This window comes from Lissotriton vulgaris, chromosome 3_1 (assembly GCF_964263255.1).
Source record: "Lissotriton vulgaris chromosome 3_1, aLisVul1.2, whole genome shotgun sequence".
In the NCBI taxonomy this organism is placed as follows: Eukaryota; Metazoa; Chordata; class Amphibia; order Caudata; family Salamandridae; genus Lissotriton; species Lissotriton vulgaris.
Window position 1 is genome coordinate 180,184,102 of NC_141689.1, and position 14,698 is coordinate 180,198,799.

The 14,698-nt window shown below is 44.8% G+C and overlaps 1 protein-coding gene across 1 annotated transcript in view; it reads left to right on the top strand.

The window, feature by feature from the left end:
* The window catches only part of ARID3C (AT-rich interaction domain 3C), a 482,830-nt gene that overhangs the window by 249,716 nt on the left and 218,416 nt on the right, over nucleotides 1–14,698 (top strand). The gene's annotated exons all lie outside the window — the stretch shown is intronic.

A 14,698-nucleotide genomic window follows, 5' to 3' on the forward strand; every position in this document is an offset into this window, starting at 1 on the left:
TGGAAGACAAATGTGACTAGGAACTAAAAAAAAATGGTCTTGAGGCTGGAAAGGGAACCACTCATTCACAAAACACATGTAGTCCGTAAACCAGACAGGGAGACAGCGCAGTAGTCTGGAGCTCAGATTTATAACTTTTTTTCAAACTGATAACTAGGCAGGTAATTTTTAGTGACTCCCTCATGGACACCTTTTAAACTTTGAAACCAGTAGCTTCTAGTCACTTAATGTTTCTTTCTGCCTCATCCCTTGTAAAGTTAGGGTTAGAGGCTTGACTTTCACTTTTCTTTTTTAGGTCTCCCCTGCTGACAGCTTTTAGCTTTAGGTTGGTGAAAAACCTCTTGTGTACAATACCCAAGAGTGGGCTTAGGGCCAGCCAATTTCATACCAATGGTTGGTTTTCTTGTCGTTGCCATTTGTTCGTTATTGTTGTTTCTTATTCAGTAGCTTTCCTTCCTCTTCTTCCATAGTCCATTGCCTGGGGCATAGCTTCTATATCATCCTTTCCACTGGATGACTTTTATGCTTTCATTGTTCGCATTCAGGAAACTACTTTTTTGTTTTACTTTAAGCACTCAATGTGCGTTCTTGCTCTCTCCCTCGTGTGCCACGCCACCTCCAAACACCCCTTTCACCATACGCTCTAAGCTGCTTTTCCTCCCCTTAGCTCGCCCATTGTTTTCCCCACCTGGGCTTTTTTATTTTTATTTCCTTCTCCACCTCAGCCACCTGAAACTCCTCTGTTGCTCTCCCATCCACTTCCTGTTTAAACCGCTCCCCTCTGCTTTGGCTTCTCTCCTTTGTTGCTTCCCCACCCCTCCTATTCTAATGCAATTTTTTCCATGGCCTGGCAGCTGCCATTTGCGTCTGGGTCTCTCTGATTTCAAAAAGTGCTTTTTTGAAAATATATATATATATATGTATATATATATATATATATATATATATATATATATATATATATATATATATATATATATATATATATATTTTTTTTTTTTAGATTGACCACTGCAAGTGGCAAACTCCATCTTCGAAAGATAAATAGAAATATAATTGCACTGTGTCATTTGGTACGTGCACATGCAACATGCGTGCACCTCTATCACAATGCATGCATGCACATACGACAGCGTGCATCGCTGCCCCTTTTTACGTATATTTTTTTGTCAATGCTGTGTAGCATCCACAAAAATCATTGGCAAAACCAATAGGTCGTACAGGCGAGAGACCCTTTGGCTTTGCCAATGCTTATTTTTATGGCACTCTACTTTTAAGTTGTATTGACATGTTAGTTCATTTGAATAATGCTCCTGGCTGGCCATTCATAGTTATTGTCTATAGTGGAGAAGTGTGGCTCAATGATTAGAGCGGCAGACCCTGATGCAGAGGTCTAGCCCGGGACCAGGGTTCAATTCCCCGCCTCGGTGGGTCTTGGGCTCCAAATTCCATGGACCTGATAATTCTCGCCTTGGTGCCTATTCCAATCATGGAGTCCCACTCTGCAACTCTGGGCAACAGCTTGCTTAATCTCCACAATGGCCCCCACAACGCTAAGGGTGCCCAGGAGTGGACGCCTCACAGGGAAAGCCAGGATGGGTTCCACAGCTGTATTCGTACAAGCGCCTTGAGACCCTTGCGGGTGAGTAGTGCGCTATACAAGTATCAATTTACATTTACATTGTCTGCATAAAAATCAATTACCTATAATGACATATACAAATAATCAGTTGTACACAGCCAGAAATGTCAAATGTTTGTTGGTGCAACAATTCTAATGGGACACTAGTGACGAAGTTTATAAATGAAAGAGAAGAGAGACTGACATTTTCACACTTTGTCATCCCTATTTGTCATTTATTTGTCACTATTTTTTTTTTACGCATTGCTCCTGTTTCTGTAGAATCACATTTACATGTTTTTCCATATCGTGTCCGGATCGCGTCATTCATCTTTCTGTGGTAAAAGTAGTTGACACGCACATTCACTCAATAAGCAGAGCCTGTAGTAGGTAGGCAAATGAACCACCTGTCATGGCGTCTGCGGCTACCATCCAAAATACCGGTGCCCGCCCCCCACCCTGACAGCATCACTTTATTTGATTATAAAATGTACTTCCAATTGCTGTCTGCTGTAGTGTCAAGAGAGCGATTGTATATTTTTCACATGTAGAGCTTTTGAATACAATTTGATTAGCAAATGTTTTGTCAATCACACGTTGCAAGAGCATTCTCTGGATGCACCATTTGCTCAGGATGGCGTTGAAGGCCGGATTACACTCATTGCTAGCCTGACTGCTACATTCATGTGCCTGTGTTCATTGCAGCGTAGAATTGTATGCAATGATGGGTCATCCAATTATTATTTGATGCCAAGGTCCTGCCTACAGAATGTAATAAAGATAACTTGCTTTATAGTGCTTTTACACAGTGATGTAGATCTGCAGACTGCCTGTGTTACTCCATCTCCCAGTTCAGTGGTACTCAGTGCACTGAGGAAGAGTCCTGCCAGCCGTGCTGCGGCTCACATATTTACATTGCAAGTTACTCACAGATGTTAGTGGCGAGCGCTTCCTGGGACCATTTTCCATGGAAGAATGCGCAGGGTACTTTTACCAATCCACTCTCACAACTCCTACACCGAGTGTGCCCAGCCTTGCCTGAGCAGCAGGACAGGTGCACTGCATTGATGGCCTCCAATACTCCCCGAGAAGCACAGCCTCTCTGCATCTACCAAGATCATTTATGCTCATATTGATCACCTCCAATGTTTCATTGAAATCTAAGGACACTCAGAACTTGCTGCAATAAGTTTCAGAAGCGTTGATTGGTCCCAGTATTTCATTGGAGGTATTTATTCTGGGAACCTAACTATTCTGACATTGGTGGATGGTGCTGTAAATTTACTGCATAAAAGCACAATTTACTTGCTCACAAGTGCTCTTAATATCAATCTGTTTCAAAGCACCAAATGGCTAGCTGCAAAAAAAGGGCCAGCACTTGCTACTCACAGAGTGGACTCTTCTATCCAGCTATTGGAGGAGTAATAAGTCACAGAGGTGTATGCCTGCAAACACTGACCCGTGCCCGGCTTCAACTCTTCTGCTGTAGGATCACTTGCTCGTCTTTCTCAGACATTGGCCCAGTATTAGCTCTGTTGACTCTGAACGGAGCTTTAGTCCTCCACCTAGCCCACGACCTACATATAGAACACTTTAGGCTTTTAGGAAAAAGGGGTAAGGTCTTTCAGGGTCAGATGCAGGTGCTGGAACTGGTAAGGGATGACTCTTTCAGAATGCACTGCAGGCTGTTGGGGTGAGGGCAGGATTATTTATGGTAAAATGTAGGCCTTTAGAGGAAGAAACAGGTTCTGTCACAGGAGGATGCTGAAAGAATCCTCCTGGGCACATTGAAGTCCTTTAGGTAAGTGGCCGATTCTTTCATGGTTACCGTGCAGGAACAGAGGGCAATCCAGGTATATTCCGGGTCCATCAGCTGTTATTGAGCTTCCATCAAGTGCATAAACCATTAGAGCTATCTTAATGCTATTGTATTCTAGAAATTGCTGGAACACAAAGATCTCTGAGGCAGATGCTTTAAACTCGTAGGATATTTTAAATTACAGTCAGGTTGTGACATATTTGGTAAGACAGAACATTATTCCTATCATGTTTGTCCTTGTTCATTTCAATGGGGCTGAGTTTCTAAATAATGTACATGTTCACTCTCAGTGTCCGCTCCTCACAACTCCGTACTTTGTTGCTACCACCTCTTGACTGCCAAATTTATGGCATCCTGGAGTCTTTTTTTCATTTCCAGGATAGACTTTTAAAGGAAGGGACAGTATCTTTCAGGGTATGATACAGCTGCTATCGGGGTACAGTTTATATTCTTAGGGTCCAATTTAGAGTTAGACGCAGACACTTCCAGGATACAGTTCTGCCTCTTACAATAGAAACTAGAATTTAGGATAATATGCAGGCACTATCAGAGTACAGTTCCTACTATCCTGGCGAAGTGGACCTCACACTGCAGTGGAAACTGTGGAATAAGGGTGCACCTTTCAGGATACCATGCAACCTTGTAGGTGCTCTCCTAAATATTATGTAGGTTTTCAGAGAGAGAATTTTTCACAGCATTATGCAGACCTTTTCGGGTAAGATAGTACTTTTAAAGCTGAACTCCAGCTTAATAGGTAGGCCGTCTGTCATGGCTCCTGGTAAAATGTTTGTTAATGTCCATGGTGTAGCCCAGCATTCGTTGTTTATGGAAGATCACGCTTGTAGTCGAGATGCACGCTTTTTAAGCAAGTGGTAGCATTGTGATCTAATAAAAAAGACAGACCTTCTCCGGTTATTTAGTACATAAAATGTATCCACCGGCTGTAACGCACCACCTTTCGGCTTAGAACCAATTCCCAGAATCTAGCCAGCCACAACCGATGGCCCTGTTTGAGGGAAGCCCTGTCAATCACTACCCCGAGAGTACTGTAGTCCCGTCCACCCTCCCTCAGTATTAACTGGCGTGTGTGTGTGGCCGCATGTCCTTTCCGCACCCATACATCACGGCCTGTCCTCCGTGTGCATCCCATGCACTGTATGATTCCTCCCACACATACCGAGACACCTGAAGCGGAGGACGCATAAACATGCTTTTTTCCCCCAGGAGGATCGAAATCTCGCGAGAAGCATAAAAAGGCCTACACAACCTCGCGAATCCCCGGCTGTGCATCAGTGTCTAGGCCACCTGCAGATTTCGCGTGACAGTGCAAATAATTTGTGTGCATATGATGTGTAAACATAATACGTAAATGTCAGACCCGGTGGAAGGAACGCTCCGTGGAGGGTGATATCAGCGCTCTCATTCCCGCGCCATATCTCACCTCCCCCGCTGCTGTCTGTGAGCAGTGACTGGCGCGCCTCTGTGGTAACAGCGCCACCTCTGGCGGGCTCAAGAGCTGCGGTGAAAGTACCAGCTCTTCCCAAGGCGGCTATTTTAAAACAAGCTTTGGCAAAGCCAATAAGTATCGCCTTATTGACCTATATATTGGCTTTGCAGTAGCATCAAAAGACGTGCGGTTGCGGTCACTACTGATGGCCGCAATGATTCCCTAAGCACGCACATGCGCGATGACGTATGTGCGCTCTGTGTCGCATACACGCAAGTAGGGAATTTTACTCTAACTATAGCTGGTGAATTACTGTTTTTTTATGTTCAAAACGTTAATTTTGTCACTGACATTAATCACCTAACTATAACATTACTTTAACCTTTGTTTTTTTAGTTATATATTTATATCCACCACCAAGCATACACGACAAAGTGAGCACGAGCCACTCCGATCCAAGGTTTCAAAGATATTTATTCCGGTCATAAACAACGTGTTTCGGGCTAAACAGCTCTTGGTCACATAATGCCAGGAGGAGTCCCGAAAGCAAGGCAGAGCGGCATGGGAGCAATGGAGGCCTTTGCAAAAAACAGTAAAAGCCAGGTGGGGGTGGGGAAACAGTGGACACATTTGGGGAGAGGGGTTAAGGAAAGATCAGCACAGCATGGGAGCGAGTGAGAGCAGTGTTTGGTGGAAGCAGCATGCAAGACAGATAGCTAGAAAACAAGTTCACGCATAGAATGCCGAAGGAAAAAAGTTCCCTGAAAGTAAGCAGTGGAAGGATACAAGTCAGGCAATCAAGATGATGGTAATGAGACTATGCTCCAGGGGAGGGACAGAAACAGGACGTGCAGGGCTGTACAGGGTCAGAGGCAAAGATGCAGTCGACAAATGACTGGAGAGATAGCTGAATTCAGGGAGAAGAGGGGGACCATTGCACCATTGTTTTGTAGTTTTCTTTAAAGAATTGCATCTTAAGCTTTTTTTTCCTTCTAAATTAAAGCATGCTGGGGTGGTCCGGATAGACACGGGGATGTTGTTCCAGGTCCTGGCTGCAAAGATGGAGAAGGGCTGCTGCATTGTTTTTATGTTCATCCTTCTTGGCCTCTAATCTGTTCGCGTCCTGGCTGTGGGTATGCAGAAAGACAATAGAAATGTTGAGCTTATTAGCCATATAGGTGTGGGTGCTGGTTGTTATGGCTTTGGAAATGATGCAGCTGGTTTTGAAAATGATATTGGCCACCAAAGGGTGCCAGTGAATTTCCATCTGTATAGAGGATGTAGTCATATTTATTCAGCATCTGGATTACAGGTGCTGCAGCTTGCAGAATGCCCTTAAGGAGTGCCAGTATGCAGTCTGGAAGGCCATAGCGCAGGACCCTGCCATTTTCTGGATGCGAGAGTACAAGGGTTTGAACATTAGTTCTAAAGTTGCTTTAAGGGCGAACTGATTTCAATGTATTTCTTTACTAGAAAGAGCTGGTACCACATCACCATTATTTTCTGGGTAATATGTTCCTTGAACGTGAGGTTTATGTCTAGGGTGAATCCAAGTAACTTGGCATTCGTTTTTGTTCAAAGCTGTCAAGATTCATGTAATTAAGCCAGGTTTGCCCTAGTTGTTTCAGCCAGTTTACCCTAAAGTTTCCAAGGCGAGAGATGAGTTTGTGTTTTAGGTTGGTGGTGGAGATGTATTTAAAGGATCTGAAGGTTTGTTTTTCTCTTTGGGTTGAACCTGATTTGTTGGTTCGATACTGAGCAGGTAGATGGGGATGGCAGTGTGTTTGTCCAGTCGAAGACTATGGGTGGCTTGCATTGCATGGTTGGTGAATTTAGAAGGTGAAGTAGAGGATGTAGCGTTCAAAGCGAGCTAGTTAGGAGACATGCTGTGCTACATTCAGCGTGTTGAAGGGGGTTGTTGATTACTTTCAAGGAGGGTAGATGCTCCCAGGGAGCAGGAGAAGGCTGGGTGTCTTCTTTAGAATCACAGAGGGTGAGTGAGGAGGGCGTGACCGTACAATGGAAGCATGCAGAGGCTATTTTTTACGTTCTGAGATTTTGCTACATGAATGAACAGCCTGATTTATGCATAACAAAGAGTATACAAACTCAGTGATATTTCATATGGTAAACCAGACAGCTGTACACGTCCAAAATACTACATTTTAATTGGCAAGTGGCTAGTCCAGGGGATTAATAACTAGGAACAAAGGCAAGCCTCAGTACATGTTCAACCCACATATCACTGCACCTTCTTTCCCTAAAAGCTGCCTATGAAGACCACAGAGTTCTAATAAAGATCTGAGTGTTCAGCTACTTTACAGACTGTATGTACTCTTTGGAGTGTTTCTGAAGACACCTTTAAAATCATTCACTTTCCTTTCCAGAAGTCTGGATGTATACATGCAAATGGTTCATATAGCTGTTATTACAAGCTCTTGAAATCAACAAGTTCGCAAAGTTATTTCTTTTCTTGTGTTGTGAAGTTAGTATTTCCAGTCCATGAAAAGTACGTAGTCCATGACAGTTACAGTGTTTTAAAATAGATGTCTCGTTCTCAATGTTTCATATTTTAAAATGTCCTAATTACCTTTTTATGTTGTGGTATATAATGTAAACAAAGTCTTTTTCATAACAAATATATATTTTAAGTTATATATTATTTCCTTATGTATACATCACAATTAAAAGGATGTTGAAGCCAGTGCAACTACTGACTAAATAAAGCAGAAGTAAAAAGAACAAGCATTTCTAAAGCCAACCGCTCTCACCTATTAAACAAATTGGACCAGGAAAATGCTAAGCCATAATGCCATCAGCAAAAAAAGGGGGGAAAGGAAGGGGGGGGGGGCGGTGATGGTGTAGCAGTTGGCCATGTAATTTTGAAGGTGCATGCAAGTGTCACCATGCATGCATGTGGCAAAAAGACAGGGGAAATATATATTTTTTTAATTTACTGATCTGAGATTGATCAATGTATTAAAATTAATATTTGAAATTGAAATAGCGTAAAAGCGCTTTTTGAAGGTGGAGGTGTGGGCAGTAATTTGCTGCATGGCTAAACAAAAAGGACAGAGCGGCTGGAGGTGCGAGGGTGGAAATCTAGTGAGAGGCTTGGTGGGAAGCAAGATGAAGTGAATGGCGGGGAAAAGCTGCACACAAGAGAGAAATCAACACAGAGCACGGGGGAGTTTAGCGAGGGAAAGACGCACACGTGACAGCTTGCAGCACACGAGGGAGACAACAACCAAGGGACTGGCATTCTATTTGGGAAATAGGCAGTGGCGTCACTAGGGTTGGTGTCACCCAGTGCGGAGACTCATGGTGTCACCCCCTCACGACTAGGGAGAGATGATGAGGGGCACTGTTGGAGGGTAGTGGTGAGAGAATCTGCGAAGGAAGTCCGTCATTGGGGGCACCAAACAAGATTGTGGCACCATCAGCACTAAAGCTGGCCCTGGAATCACCTCAACCCTTTCTGATCTGGAGGAGTGATTGTGACCTTAATAGGAGGGGAATGCTTGCACTTCGACATCGCCCATTACAAGGCCTACACCTGTCTCACTCTTAGAGCCTGGGATAGAGGGGAAATCCCAGCACTCCCTGAGCGTCTATGACTGGTTCCACTGAGTCTTTGTCTGACAATGCGTCAGGTGTTACTTCATTTAGTCACTTTGAATCCCAGCTAGGCAGTGCTTGCACTATCTTGGCTGTAAAGTGCCTGCACTTCTGAAGACATCTTCTGCATCAATCATCCGGGTTTGGGTACTTGACACGTGTATGTCGTCCCTTTAGATGAGCTCGGGATAGTGAGGAGTACTCTGCGAACACCCTGGCAGCGGATTTTATGGCAAAAGGCAGAGCTGTGAACTCTATGTTCTTATATATCATGAGGCGTGACACCTTGAAACCCAGTCACACTAATATTATATACATGTATATTCTGGTCTGCAAGAAAAAAAAACAAGCCCCTGTAAACAAACTTTTTTTTTCTCCATGGGTGCAAATCTATTTTTACTGATGAGGCACGACTCGTGCTCACCACAGCGACTTGGGGAGATGTTCCTTTCACTTTACAACCGTGAACGTGGATTTACTTAAACCCCTAACAGGCGTAAATACCTATAATTTGCCTAGTCCCGAAGAGGATCAGAAAATGTTTGTGAATACCCACATTTAGGGATTCTCTGTGTGAGTAAATAAATACAGCTGTACCTGCGGGCCCAATCTTCCTGAGTTGTATAAGTGGCTTTGCGCTCTGGAATGGCTTATTCGTATAAATGCTTTGTAAATTCGGCCCGGTGTGTTTCCATCCTTGACACACAACTCCTGTCCTAGATTTCCAATACTATGACTACTATGGAAATGTAACGTCGGAGTTACGCGCGTGCTTTAAATGGGAGGTACTGTCCGGTACGCAGTGCTCCTTATTTGAAAGAGCACCTGCACTTCTCAGCACTGCTGCAATACATAGAATGGGAGAGTGCCGGCACTTTCTGAACAGCAAACAGGTACTCTGAAGAGTCTAAAGCGTCATTCTGCACTACAATGATTTTTATGGTTGTTTCATCCGTTGTTTCTGAGTGCACTTTTCTTAACACGCATCCTCGCGTTTATGACCCTTAGGAGCGTTTGGTGGGTGGCTGCGTTTCTGTGAGTGGTCTCTATTCTCTAAAGAGGCTTGTTTCATTTAAACCTTCATGGTTGTTCTGTCCATAGCTGCCAAGGTTTCAGATTGCTATGTGTGACATTTTCAAAGTTTGAGTGTAATTATGGGTGACATTTCAACAACTATGAGTGACATGATCTTGCAAGCAAAATCAAGCAATGAATACTACGGAAACTTATAAATAACAGAAATTACACCCATTTGAGCAACAAGAAACTGTAAGAAGAACTTAAAACTGGTGCAAAGTGCCAGAAATGGAAGGGCACTTAGGTGTGAGTGTGGGAGGTGCTCTGCTTCCAAGTGCCTGGCATCACACTTCCCTCGACGACCTACAGCCCTCCGTGGGTTCTGGGGAACTCTGTCCGCCCTATCATGACTCTCTATAACTGCCATGTTTTCAGTTTGATTGTGTGGTATTTCCATGATTTCAGATTACTTGGGAGTGACATTCTACGGCCAAAGCATTGACACTTTGAGTGACCATTATATACTGTGCGCATTACAATCAATGCCTTGCATAATCAAAGTGCTTTCTCAGTCGCAGAAGCAGGGGATGTCATAGCATTATAAATAGAGAAGTCACTATGCCCTGCTGGCTGCTGCGCCAAGCAGGATTACCTTATTTTTCTCTCCTTAAAAACAGACAGGCATTTGCAGGAAGACTGAATTAACCAGTTGAGGTTTCACAATGTAAGAGTGTATTTGTGACTGATTACTTGAACTTGCATTCATCTTTCAAATATGGTGCGTGCTTTAGATGTGTAAAGGTGAAACACTAACAAAAATACATACAGAATAATGTCTTTTAACCACGCCTATGGACCACGCACTGACACTGCCCCCATTGCTGCTTGACTCACCTGTGCAATACCAGAAATTACTGACAGGGAAGGCTGAGTCAGTAGATAATCACGTTCTGCAGTGCACCGAGAGGAATAGTGTGTGTGCAGCCCTTGAGTGTCATGCTACACTGCAGGCTGTTTTCTAGCGTTGCTACAAGGCCCTAGTGAACTCACGGTAACTGCAGTGGCCGGTGCGCGCTTGAGATGATTTGTCGGCTGAACAGGCAGACTGGCCCCAAGTCAGTGTGCCGCCACTCACAAGGGAACAGTAACATAGCCCACACGTGACTGTAGGCAGGAGGGCAGATGAGGCCTAACCGACCGAGTCCCTGTCCTCCACACACGGGAATGGTGGTGCTGGGGGCTGTTGGGGCGGGCTGTGGCTACAGGACTGGCGGAAGGCAATTAGCGAGCCCACTACTGGCTGCAATTATGTGCGTGCGGACATTTGATAAGTTGCGGCCGCCGCCTGCATGCGAGCTCTGCCATAATTATAAATAATGTTGCCATAACTGTACCTGAAACACTGCAACTTCACAAGGAGGCCGGTGGGGTCTGGTCTATCGCGTCAGGATCACACAATGTGTGTGGCAGTCTATTTTGCGAGCGCGAGCTGCCATACCCATTGCATAACTTAGTGCAGTCCATAGAGAGAGACTGTAAGGCGCCCGCACGCGCTGCAGGAGTCAGGAGCCGGACAGTAGTTCCTAAGTAAACTCCCTGCCTTCCGCAGGCGCAGCAGGACGTGACGTCACCCGGCGGCGCCAGGTATGGCTTCATGTCATTGGGGCTCCCCTGCCTGTGATGTTAGTAGCCTTTGCGCACTACCGTGCGAGAGCGGAGAGACAATCAGGGACATGATTTTCATACTTTGGAGCTGCCTAGCAGCTTTCAGTCATCTCACCACGAGGTGCACTTTCCCCCATACGCGTCTTTGTGTAAATGCCCAGCATGAGTTTATATGTGGTGTAATATTCTCACGGTGTCACCCCATGAGGATGGTGTCACCCGGTGCGGTCCGCACCCCCCGCACCCCCCTAGTGACGCCACTGGAAATAGGGCAGTGGTATGAGAAAGAGAGTGGGACAACTAACGCACTCATGCAGTGCTATGACGCAAAGAGAGAATGAGCTCCTTAAACTTGAGCAGTGGAAGCATAGAAGCCAGCAGATCACAGCAAAGGCAAAAAGGTTATGCTGCAGGAGAGGGACATACACAACATTCACAAGCTGGAGCAAGGAAAGCCATTGAAAAAGAAGCAAGCAAATGAGAGGTACAATAAAGTCAACCAACAGAAAGTATCGGGAAAGCTGTAAGTATCCTCCTCAAAACTAGGCATTCATCACAATACATAATAATAGGATAATAATGGCAGAACTTTTGTTAAAGAAAAAACATATAGGCTTACTTCCTGTACCCTTCTACCTAAATCATACCATGCAAAACGCATCATGTAATATACAGTTTTGAGAATTGCATCCCAAGTTCTCGTGGGTCTGATTTACAATGGAAATGCTATCCAAGCGGGAGGGCTCTGTCCCTCGGGCCACTGACTCCACTCAGTACATACCTGGTAGTGCCCTCCTTGGATAAGTGATTTCAAGCCTCTAGGTAAATTATCAGTTGTGATCCCAATGTGACCACCACGATGAAAGCATAATCCAGGGCATGAAAAATCTACAAAAATGGTAATCTACGAGCTGCTGTTAGTGTTCACTCCTGCAGTTTGCCTCCATAGGTGCTAAATGTATTATGGCATCTTTGCTGGTTAAACCATACTTGCCTCCTTTTTTGAATAAAACAAATATTGTTTTTTCAGAACTCCCTTAAACTGAAGTTTATAAAACCTTATGTATTTGGTAATATCGTGATGGGTTTTATTAACTTAAAACTATAAAAGATTGATTGATATACTCCCTTAAACTGTAAGAAGTCTCCACACATAACCTACAGCAGAAAGTGAGGATTTCTTCCATTAGTCAATCTACATTTGCTTCAAGATATTACTTTATTTAATGACATAAGAAAATAAACCCAAGGTCAGTGCCAGGAGTTATAAAAATGTGGAACAACCCTAACTACTCGCTCCTTAAACTAGTGACTTTATAAATGTAACCATTACTTGTAACGCAGACTGACACCTGAGGGTGTTGGGAAATCTGAGCTGTTCATTTGTAGCCGGTTTGATGGCCAGGTGAGAGGCCAGGTAGGAAGGAGGGTGTGGCTTATGTGCATTGCTGGCTGGCGCGCACACCCTCACCCCGTTCAGATTACAGGTGCCGGATTAATGCTATGAAGTCACTGCTGCAAGTTTCATGAAGCCGGGTGGACAAGGGAAGCAGAATGATGAGGAGGCCACTGTCTGTATTGATTGCTAGAGAGGAAGGCGTTAATAATGCATGGGCAGTCGTTGTGAAGAGGCTTTATTTTATCATTAAAATAGAAGCGTCAGTCTGGAGGAAGGGGTGGGACCGGGTCACCATGGAGGTGGTGGGAAAACAGTGAGAGCCTGACTCACCCATGCCTATCATTGGCCGGATTATTTCACCTAAGCAGATAACGCAATATGAAGCACCACCTGACCACATTAGCAAGCTGAGCCAGACGGCTCAGCCTGGGCCAGGAGCCACCAGGTAGCACAGCTAGCCCCATTATGTAGCACAGCTAGGCTTCATTAGGTCCACAAAGAAGCAGGCCAGAACCCATGAGGAACCTCGGTCCAAGACCCGTTTAGGTAGCACATGTGGACCCCAGTAGCAAGCCCAGCCAAGTGCGATAAAGAAGCTTGGTCTGTCCCCATGTGGAATAACAGGAGTGGCCATTAAGTAGTGCAGGTGCAGTCAGGCTCCATTGGGAGCCCTCTAGATACCACAGACAGGCCCCATCAGCAGGCTAAGCCAAGTCCCTTGAAGAGCTGGGCCAGACCCAACTAGGATGGCCAGGGAAAGCCCATACAGTCTCGATGAGGTAGCGCTGTGAGGCCTCATCATTGAAAGCGCAGCCAAATCTCATAACAAAGCTAAATTTCTGGTTTGGATAGAAAGCTCTTCAAGCCCATGACAAAAGTGACCACAATTAATAAAGAGTGTGTCTCATTGGGCATAAAAGTATATTTACATGGTCTGAAATTTTGCCGAAGGAATTACTAACCTTAAAAAGATTTACTGCTTCCGGAGGTTTGCATAAAGTTCCTCTCATTTTATGGGGCTCGCCTCCAATTCCTATTAGGATGTTTTTTGCTAAAATTGTTTCATTTCACAATACAGTGCTACAGCTTGTCGCAGGAGCTGTAATAAGAGCGTGAACCCAAGTGAGGTTGTATTCCCTCCCAAAGGTCTGTGAATTCGGGAAGCACCCACGTTAGTAGGCATTGGTTTAATTGGAGCTGGGTGTTGCATTGGCTTACCAATGGCCGTGTTCAAGAAGGGCCGGCGTGTCCCAGAATGCCCTGCTCTGCGCATGGCTACGTCCCCGCGCCTGCGCGCTGACCTGGAAGCCATTCTTAGAGGCCCCTTCGACCCAGTCCTTCCCAAAAAGAAGCTCCACCCTCGCAGCCCTCTGACGTGCCCTCCTCACAGGCCCTCTTGTTATCTCCACTCTCGCACACCGTCACCCTTCTCACACTTTTATCGTCTCTCTTCTCTGTAGTGATGCTTTCAGTATGAAACGTGTACATTTAGGGTTCAAGATTTAGAGTCATACACATAGTGTGACTGGCATCTGGTGCCGCCCATTAGTCTGCCAAGAAACTGTACCATATTATACAAAACAGTGGTCCCTATTTGTGGACAAAATAATGTACAAGAACAATAATCATACACCTAATAAGTGATATGTCTTTTGTCCAGCCGGACAAGAACTTTATTTTTTCATTAAGTTAGATTTCAAAGCTTATGAGAATAGTTAGATGTCAAGCGGGCACAGCCGTGATCCTTAACATACAAGACAGAACAACGAAACAGGTGGCCAAAAGGGCAAAGCAAAAATATGTCTGTGTACTTGTAGTCAATGGCATTGGATACTGGTGAGAATGTGGTGACACAGATAAGCCTGTCTTGTTCTCTCTTTTGTTTGGGCTCCAGAAGGGTTTCTCTTGGACAGTACCAAGCCCTTTTAAGGGATCGGCGCACCAGTTTACGCGGGTAGCCTCTACTCCTGAGTTTTCTGCTAAGGGTTTTTGCTTCGGTAAAATAGTCCTCTCTGAAATACCAGTTACGCCTGATGCGTAGAAATTGGGAAAAGGGGAGGGAATCTCGTAGGGCCCGTGGGTGGTGGCTGGTATACTCTAACAGAGTGTTAC